Source organism: Condylura cristata, unplaced genomic scaffold (assembly GCF_000260355.1).
Source record: "Condylura cristata isolate star-nosed mole 26May11 unplaced genomic scaffold, ConCri1.0 scaffold00008, whole genome shotgun sequence".
Classification (NCBI taxonomy): domain Eukaryota; kingdom Metazoa; phylum Chordata; class Mammalia; order Eulipotyphla; family Talpidae; genus Condylura; species Condylura cristata.
This window is the reverse complement of record NW_004567109.1, coordinates 20493388-20501534: the sequence shown is the minus strand read 5'-3', so window position 1 is coordinate 20501534 and position 8147 is coordinate 20493388. Positions and strand designations below refer to the sequence as shown.

General features: G+C 46.9%; 1 protein-coding gene across 1 annotated transcript in view; it reads right to left on the bottom strand.

Annotated features, from left to right (window-relative positions):
* Positions 1-8147, bottom strand: part of MACF1 (microtubule-actin crosslinking factor 1) — a 297509-nt gene that overhangs the window by 279241 nt on the left and 10121 nt on the right. The window lies entirely within an intron of this gene.

The following is an 8147-nucleotide window of genomic DNA, read 5'->3' as shown; positions in this document are numbered from 1 at the left end:
GCCGCGGGGCGGGGTAACAGGCCCCTTGCTGGTGAGGATGAAAGGCCCGGCTGGCCGCCGCGGCGGGGAGACCCCGCGGCCCACCGCACCGGGTGGGCGGGCAGCCCCATTCAGCGCTGACCCACCCCGGAGCTGGGACAAAGGAGGGACCCCCTGGCTGGCGGGGAACCGAGCTGGGCCTGTGCCGCAGCTGGAGAGGGACCTAGAGAAACTCAGGGAAGGGAGAGAGCAGGATGCCTCAGGTCCCCGGGTTAGACGCGGTCTGAGGACCACGGGGGCAAGATCCAGACGGGGCGGCCTGGTGTGGCCGAGGGGCACACTGAGGCCACAAAGAATCCCAGGAACAAAGGGTTTTCGAAACGTTAGAAACTGGACTCGAAGTGAGAGAGCAGCCCAAGCACCATGAAGTAAACCAGGCCAAGGATGAGGAGCCAGGCCCTAAGAAATGACACACCGGGGAGGGGTGCGGGGTGGGGGATGAAAACAGGAGTGGGCCGTGGGGTAAATAAGAGGAGAGACAGGAGGACACAGATCTCTAGAGGAAAGCCCAGCAAGATTGTTAGACTGTGACAGACATCCGAGCAGGGGAACTTCCATCAAAAGAGAGAAATGTAGACACCTGAGAGCAAGCTAGCGTTGCTAAAGAACAAAGAAAAGGATTCTGGAGCCCAACTTCAGGGAAGAAAAAGGGAAGCCAATCATCCTCTGTCTCCAGGGGAAAGGAGTGGAGATAGGAAATTGATACGCAGGGGCAGAGACCTATTAAGGACCATTCTGAGGAGGAAGTTCCCAACAACTGCTGGAGGACTCTGTTTGAGTCCTCCAGCTGTGACATTCATGGGCTGTTCTGGGGCAGCAGCTGTGAGAGAAGCCCAGGTAAATGCAGGTGTTCTTTTACCTACATCTACCTCCAACCAGCCAACATCCTCCCCAGCCTCAAGGCTATTTGTTTGATTTAGGGGGTAAGTGGGGGAGGGGGTTTGAAGAGGTGGTTATGAGTGAAAAGTTAGGCTAGTTGGTCTCACCATAATGACACGTTCGTTAGCAAGTAAAAAAGAAAATATGAACAGCCAAAGTTAGAACTTCAGCTTCCATTTCAGTTCACTCTCAAGATTTTTAAAAAGGAGTTTCTTACCCCTAGGGCAATCCTTGCAAAGTGAGTTGTGCCAAGTATTTGGGCAATGCTCAGCACATTAATGGCAAGAAGTGATGCTTTTCACTAATGGGTGCGCACTGTTGTTTCCACATCACCATGATCAGAAATCGGGTGAGCAAGTCATTAATCATATCTTTTCCCAACCAGTTTTGCTGGCCTGCCCAAGTTCTAGGCATGGAAATCATATTTGGAAGGAGCCTGAAAGAGGACAGACAGGGTAGATCCTTGGACAAATGCTCACATCCTTCCAGCTTATTCCTGTGTGATAGGAGAAAAAGTCAGTTCACAGTTTGATGTCAGCTGCTAATGAGCTCAGCCTAAGAAAAGGAGAATAAGCTGGAAGTTTATATTTTTAGAAATAAATAAAAGGGGTCCTCCCTGGTGGCGCAACCAGTTAAAGCACAGCATGACGAAACTAAAGCCACTTCAGCATGAGTTCGATCCCTGGCCAGAGAGGTGGCCCACATGGTGCTCCTGACCCATCCCGATGCTCCCCTCAGCAGTGTTATTTCTTCAATCTGCCTGTTCTGCTCCCTGCTCTGTCTCTGGTGAATCCTCTCACCACCACCCCCTGCATCTCTGGCCTGTACCCCAGTTCTGTATGCAAAAATAAATAAAGTTTAAATAAAGGCCTTTTAGTAGAAAATGCAGGATGAAGAAGTTAATGATTGGCGGTTATAAGCACATTCTTCCTGCAAACAGCAAATAATACAGAAATGCTAACTCTGGGGATGTTGATTACTATATCAGTGCTGAGTCATCTGCCCAGGTATATTTTATACCTGTAGGGCTAAGTCCCAGACTCAAATACCATACACATACCTCCACCCTCACTTCTAAACAAACAGCTGTCTCCTTATTTTCATGACAATAAATAGAAAGTCCCTCCACCCTCTCCTGGGGCTTCTGGGGCTGCCACATGTGCGCCTTCATGAGCAGGTGCTTCAAGATTTGTGACTGAGGTGTGCCAAAGGTGAGGAAAGGCAAGGGCAAGAAGGATAAATCTATTCTGGCAGCCAGGCTTTGTTCCAGGCTGGGGGGGCCTACGGAGAAAGGGCAAGCTGTTGCACGATCCTATTAAGAAACATGGTAATCAAGGAAGAAAGTTCTGGTTTGGTTGTGGCTAGAGGGCTTCAGAAACCTAGTCCCTTTCTTGACAAGATTTGCATTTAAATGGTCCCTAGAGATTTTGAAGCAAGGCATTCTTCTAATGAATGGAAAGGGGGAAGTCCACATGTTTGGCTGATGTTCCTGTTTTATACAGAGAAAATTTTACAAGGATAGAGGAACAAAGAGGCTGCTGGGGGGAAGGATGGGAAGAAGGAAGCCTACAAAGGGGAGGTTTTTGGTTTTTTCCAAGCAACAGCCTAAATTTATAGCTAGACCACACAATTGGAACAGCTCTGAGGTTTTCTCCTTTTAGCCTATGATTTTCCTTTGCTCCTGATAGGGAGACTACTGTTGGATTTCTATGGAAGCAGCAAGGGGAAGCAAAAGCAGCAGAATGTACTCAGAGGGGCATCTAGTGGTGGAAAGGGATAATACCCAGGAGCTGTTTTCCCCTCAGCAGCTCTTCCCTAAGGCCCAGCCACTTCCAACTTATTTCTGCCATTTAGTCCTGCTGTATGGCCTCGGGGTCTTCCCACCCACTTTTCTCCTAGGTTGTAAGCTTTCCTGGCTGTCTACTTTTGGCCTGGCTCACTCCTCCTCCGCCTACCTGAAACCCCCTCAGGGAAGCCTGCCTTCACGCCTTGCATTAGTAGGTCCTCCAGTCACTTACCATCCCCATTGGTAATATCCATCACACCTGAAGTTATCGGTTCAGTGACTTTCAACCTAACTAAATTATTAGCTCCCTGAGGACTGGGCTGTTGTCTTGTTCACAGGATCCTTAGCAAATGACTGGTAAATATAAGGTACTCATGTATTTGTTTCAAATATCCAGCTGCCTGTGGCTACTGATTAGCTAGAGCATATTTAAGAAGAGTATGCTTATCTCTCACAGCACCTGTATCTATGCCCAGGTATACAAAGCACTCCATATTTTCATCTTACCCTCTTTGGGGGCTGGTCATTTGTGATACCCTCATGTGGGTTATCTTCCCCTATAATCATACTTAGCCTTTACTAAGAATGTCCTCCATCCAGGCCCTCCCTGGTGGCACAATGGGTTAGGATGCAGCACTGCAAGCTGGCTGTAACCGCCTCAGTGCGAGTTTGATTACACCCCACACACACAAGGTGATCCACGATCCACAGATCCACATGGCTTGGTAGACCTCTCCTGACCTGCCCTCTGCTCCCCTCAGCAGTGTACTTTGCATGAGGAGATCTGCCTATCTTGCTCCCCACTCTGTCTCTGGTGAAGCCTTTCACCACCCCTGCACCTCTGACTTGTACCCCACTTCTGTATGAATAAATAAACCTTTAAATTCAAAAAATTAATAAAAAATTTTTTAAAAAAAGAATGTCCTCCACCCCCTAATCCACCTACTAAAACCCAAGTTGATAGCTCACCCCCAACAAACTTGAACTTATTTCTATCAATTCGTGTAGAAAAGGCTCTTCTCAAAATCCTAACTGAAATTTATTTTCCCCATTCCCAAGTTTCCATCCACATACACTGGATTGTCTGTATCACTGCCTCCTTAACCTTTTAGGTTCGTAGTTTTTTTGTTTAAGATTTATTTATGCATACAGAATTGTAGTAGAGGCCAGAAGTGTGGGGGTGGCGAGAAGATTCATCAGAGACTAGAGTGGGGAGCAGACCAGGCAGACTGAAGAAATACACTGCTGAGGGGAGCAGGAGGCGGGTCAGGAGAGGTCTGCTGTGCCATGTGGGTCAGCTCCCTGACCGGGAATTGAACTCTTGCCGATGCAGCTGCTGATAGTTTCACAGAGCTATGCTTTAATCTGTTGCACCACAGGGGAGGGCCTGAGTTCATAGTTTTTTGAGTTTCATCCTTCTTCAATCATAGGGCCTAGTGCAATGCCCTGAACCTGGTAGATGTTCAAGAAATATTTGCTGAAGGCCAGGTGCCTCATTAAAGACATGGAGGCAGATGTGGACTGTATCTGTGATTCAGATCAACCAAGTATGCAAAGCAGTGTCCACGGGATTTGGGCACTTCACATGCAGAGAGGAAACAGGAAAATGCAGAATTATTTCTCCTGCCAGTCTCCTCTAGTCTCTGGCAGGTTTGTTCCTAACTCTTCTTTAGCTGGGTTATTTTACTTGTGTTAACTGATGCGTGAAATTTTGACAAATTCTTTGCTGTGGGTGTGTGTATGTTCTTTCTCGCAGAGGTAGGCTGTCCCGTGCCCTTGACTTCCACAACAGGCACTAGAGTCAGACATGGAGGGGACTGTTCAAAGGCCTATCCTTAGGCCAGAAATTGGAAGAAAACCTCTTCGTTCTACTCTTAGAAAGACCTGCTTCCAGAGATCCAGCCCCTAGCCTTTTTAGGGCACATTTGGGCCAATCCTAGGCTAAGCTTGATTTCTGCCCAACTCCCTAAAACCTACATAAGTTGTCTCAACTTCCCCAGCTGGCACTGGGATGGGTTTTTGCCCACTCTCATGCTGCCCTCTTCTGTTCAGAAAGTGCAGCTGGCTAATTTAAGGACCTGGATGGTGCCAGCCACCCTGGAAGACAAGATTCCTACCACTGAGCAGACCAGCACCCTGTCACCATAGCAACCCTGAAAATGGTTCTGTAGCCATCTGGGTTACCATAGCAACTGACCAAGTCTCTCCACCTCAGCCTTTCCCTAGACTTTCTTCTTTGGTTTATGAGAGTCAATGCCAAAATATTTCCCATCCTTATGGGAGAAATGTGCAGAAGTTGGAACCCTGATAGGCAGCCCACAGGGGCAGGGAAAGACCTAGGACTTTGTGAAGTGCACTGGAGATCAGAGGCATGACGGTACTCTGTGGACCCTTAAGTGCTGCACATTAGTTAGCTGTTCCTAAAACAGTTCCTGGTGGCAGGGGATATATGGCCAACCCCAGGCAGAGGTAGTGCCAGTCCCAGTTTGGCTGCCTCCCGGGACTTTCCAAGCTTCCTGGGAAAGCGTGAGCAAGTTACTGAACTCTGAGTTTCTGTTTCCTCTACTGTAACATCTGGCACCTAATGCTGATTTGAAGATGAGGTCAAATAAAGCATGTGAAAGGCTAAGCACAAAACCTGACTTCTGGAACAAATTAATAGTAACTCTAAAAGGTACTGGCTCGTCTCAGCAATGCATACCTGAAACTTATATAGTGTTAAAGGGCAATTTTACCTCAGGGGCCTCCCTGGTGGCCTAGGGCTTAAGTCTCAATGCTGTCACTGCTATGGCTTGAGTTCACTCCTCAGCCAGGGAGGTGACCCACATATGGGTCAGACCTCTCCTCCCTCACCTCCAGCTCCCCTAAGCCAGTGTATTTCAGTAAATCCAACTGTCTGCTCCCCATCCTGTCTCTGGTGAATTCTCTCACCCGCTGCACCTCTGGCCTACACCCCAGTTCTCCTATGCAAAAATAAATGATTTTTTAGTGCAATATTAATTCAATTAAAATAAATAAATAAAATAGAAATCTAATGCTTAAGACAAACAAAAAGGTATTGGTCTCTGTGCAATCTCCCTGTCTTTCTAGATATAACTTCCATTTTCTCTCTTGAAAGAATCAGACTAACATGAACTCTGCTTACTCAACCACACCCACCGCCCTTTCTGCTATGAGGCAAGAAAGGGTCTATTGGTGGGCAGGGAAGAGACAGGTTGCAAGAGGCTCAGATCCCTACTAAATACCTGCGCCCTGGGAAGCTGGGGCCGTTGCCCCTTACCATGAAGCACCCCTCCAGTTGAAACAAAGTCTCCCCATCCAGTCCTACCACAGGATGGAAACCTCTAAACAGGCAGTAACAGGCAGCCTGGAGACAGCACAGATCTCAGAGAGGCCCTGGAGGGTGTTGGCTCCAGCTCTGGGTTCAGCTCAAAGTCATGTGGTCAGACACAGAAGAGACTGCCCCAAGCCTTAACCTCTGGCCAGCTCGTGGAAGAAAATACCAAAAGTCCCAATTCTAACCTAGAGTCCATGGGTTTGAAGTGCTCTAGGCAAAGCAGATAGCTCTAATCTAGCTCTGCATGTGGACTAGGGCATGGACCTCAGATTGGCCAGACCGGAGGGTCAGTCACGTAACAAGGGCAGGGACACTATCTGTGGCTTGACATCTGGGAGTCAGAATCCCTTGGGAAGCCTCTAGGAAGGGAATAAAATGAGACTGCTCCAGATATATTTACTGGAGGAGAATTAGTGTAACACAATAACTGGAAAGTGTGGGAGATAAAAGCATGTGATTACTGGAACTCTCTTCTTTTTGTTTTCTGGAACTTTCTTCTATGTAACTAAGCATGAAAGCAGAGGTGAGGTGTGTAGATGTAGTAAGATGGGCAAGGAATTGATAATTCTTGGATCTGGATGATGAGCATTATTTATTCTTTTCTACTGTGCTCATTAGAGATATACCTCAAAGTTTCCAGACGACCCAATAAACCAAGTCACAATTGTTGGTTTCCCAGTGCATATGAAAGTTAGGCTTAACTACACTGCAGTCTATTAAATGTATGATAGCATTATATATTTTAAAAAGCAATGTACATATCTTAATTAAGAAGAAAAACTTGGGCCTCCCTGTGATAAGGGGTTAAGTCTCAGAACTATAAAGCTTTCCGCAGCCACTGCAGCATGAGTTTGATCTCTGGCCAGAGAGGTGACCCACATGGCGCAGCAGACCTCTCCTGTCATGCCTGCTGCCCTCCTTAGTGGTGTATTTCAGTCAGTTCACCTATTCTGCTCCCCACTCTGTCTCTGGTGGATCCTCTCATGCCCTGCACCTCTGGCCTGCACCCAGTTCTTTTTTTTTTTTTAAGATTTTATTTATTTATGCACACAAGGACCCGGGTACAGACTAGAGGTGCTGGGGGGTGAGAGGAGTCATAAGAGACAGAGTAGCAATTGACTGAAAGATTGACTGAAACACACTGCTGAGGGAAGCAGCGGGTGAGATAAGAGAGAGGTCTGCTATGCTATGTGGGTTAACTCCCTGACTGGGAATCGAAGCTGTGATGCAGTGTGCAGATAGCTCCACAGTACTGTGCTTTAACCCCTTGCACCACCAGGGAAGGCCTGTACCCTAGTTCTTGTATGCATAAATAAATAAACCTTTAAAAAAAAAAAAGAAAAGAAAAACTTTATTGCTAGCAGCTGCTAACCATCATATGAGCCTTCAGCAAGTCATAATCTTTTTGCTACAAACCTGCAATTTATCAAAAGCACAATATCTGAGACATGCTATAAAGTGGTACAATAAAATGAGGTATGCCTGTACTTAGTACTACTTCAGAGATAATAGTATATACCCCTTTAGGACATGCATAGAATATTCTGCAGAGTACAAGGATTTTGGACTTTGGCCAACCTGTCTCATGACAAGGAACAACAACTCCAAAGAGCATATTGTGCTCATGTGATCCCGAGGCACCAGGCACGTTCAGAATTGCCTACCTCAGCTCTACTGTTTGCTGGGATGCTAACTCAGAGCTACTTGTTTGAGCTCAGGCAAGTTCCTTAACTTTCCTCTCCTGTAAAAAAAGGGAAATAGCAACAACTTTCCAGGGTTCTACAAGGATGGGAGGACATATGTAAAATGCCTGGCCTGCACACAGGACTCAGTGCACAGTGGCTTTTCCAGGGGTCATCTACTAGGGGGTCCTAGCTGGTATTAGCTCACAGGCGCTCCTGGACCAAGTCCAGGATTCAGCTCCCCAGACCACCCTCTGGATTCTTCAATTCCTAACTCCCACCAGCTGTCTGCTCCTCATTTTCCTTTCTTTCTTTTTCCTGAAGTCAAAGAAAGAAGAGCAAGAATAGGAACATGCCCTCTCCAGGTTGTCCTGGAAGATTCCTGTTTCTTTTCTTTCTTTCTTTCTTTTTTTTTTTTAATTTT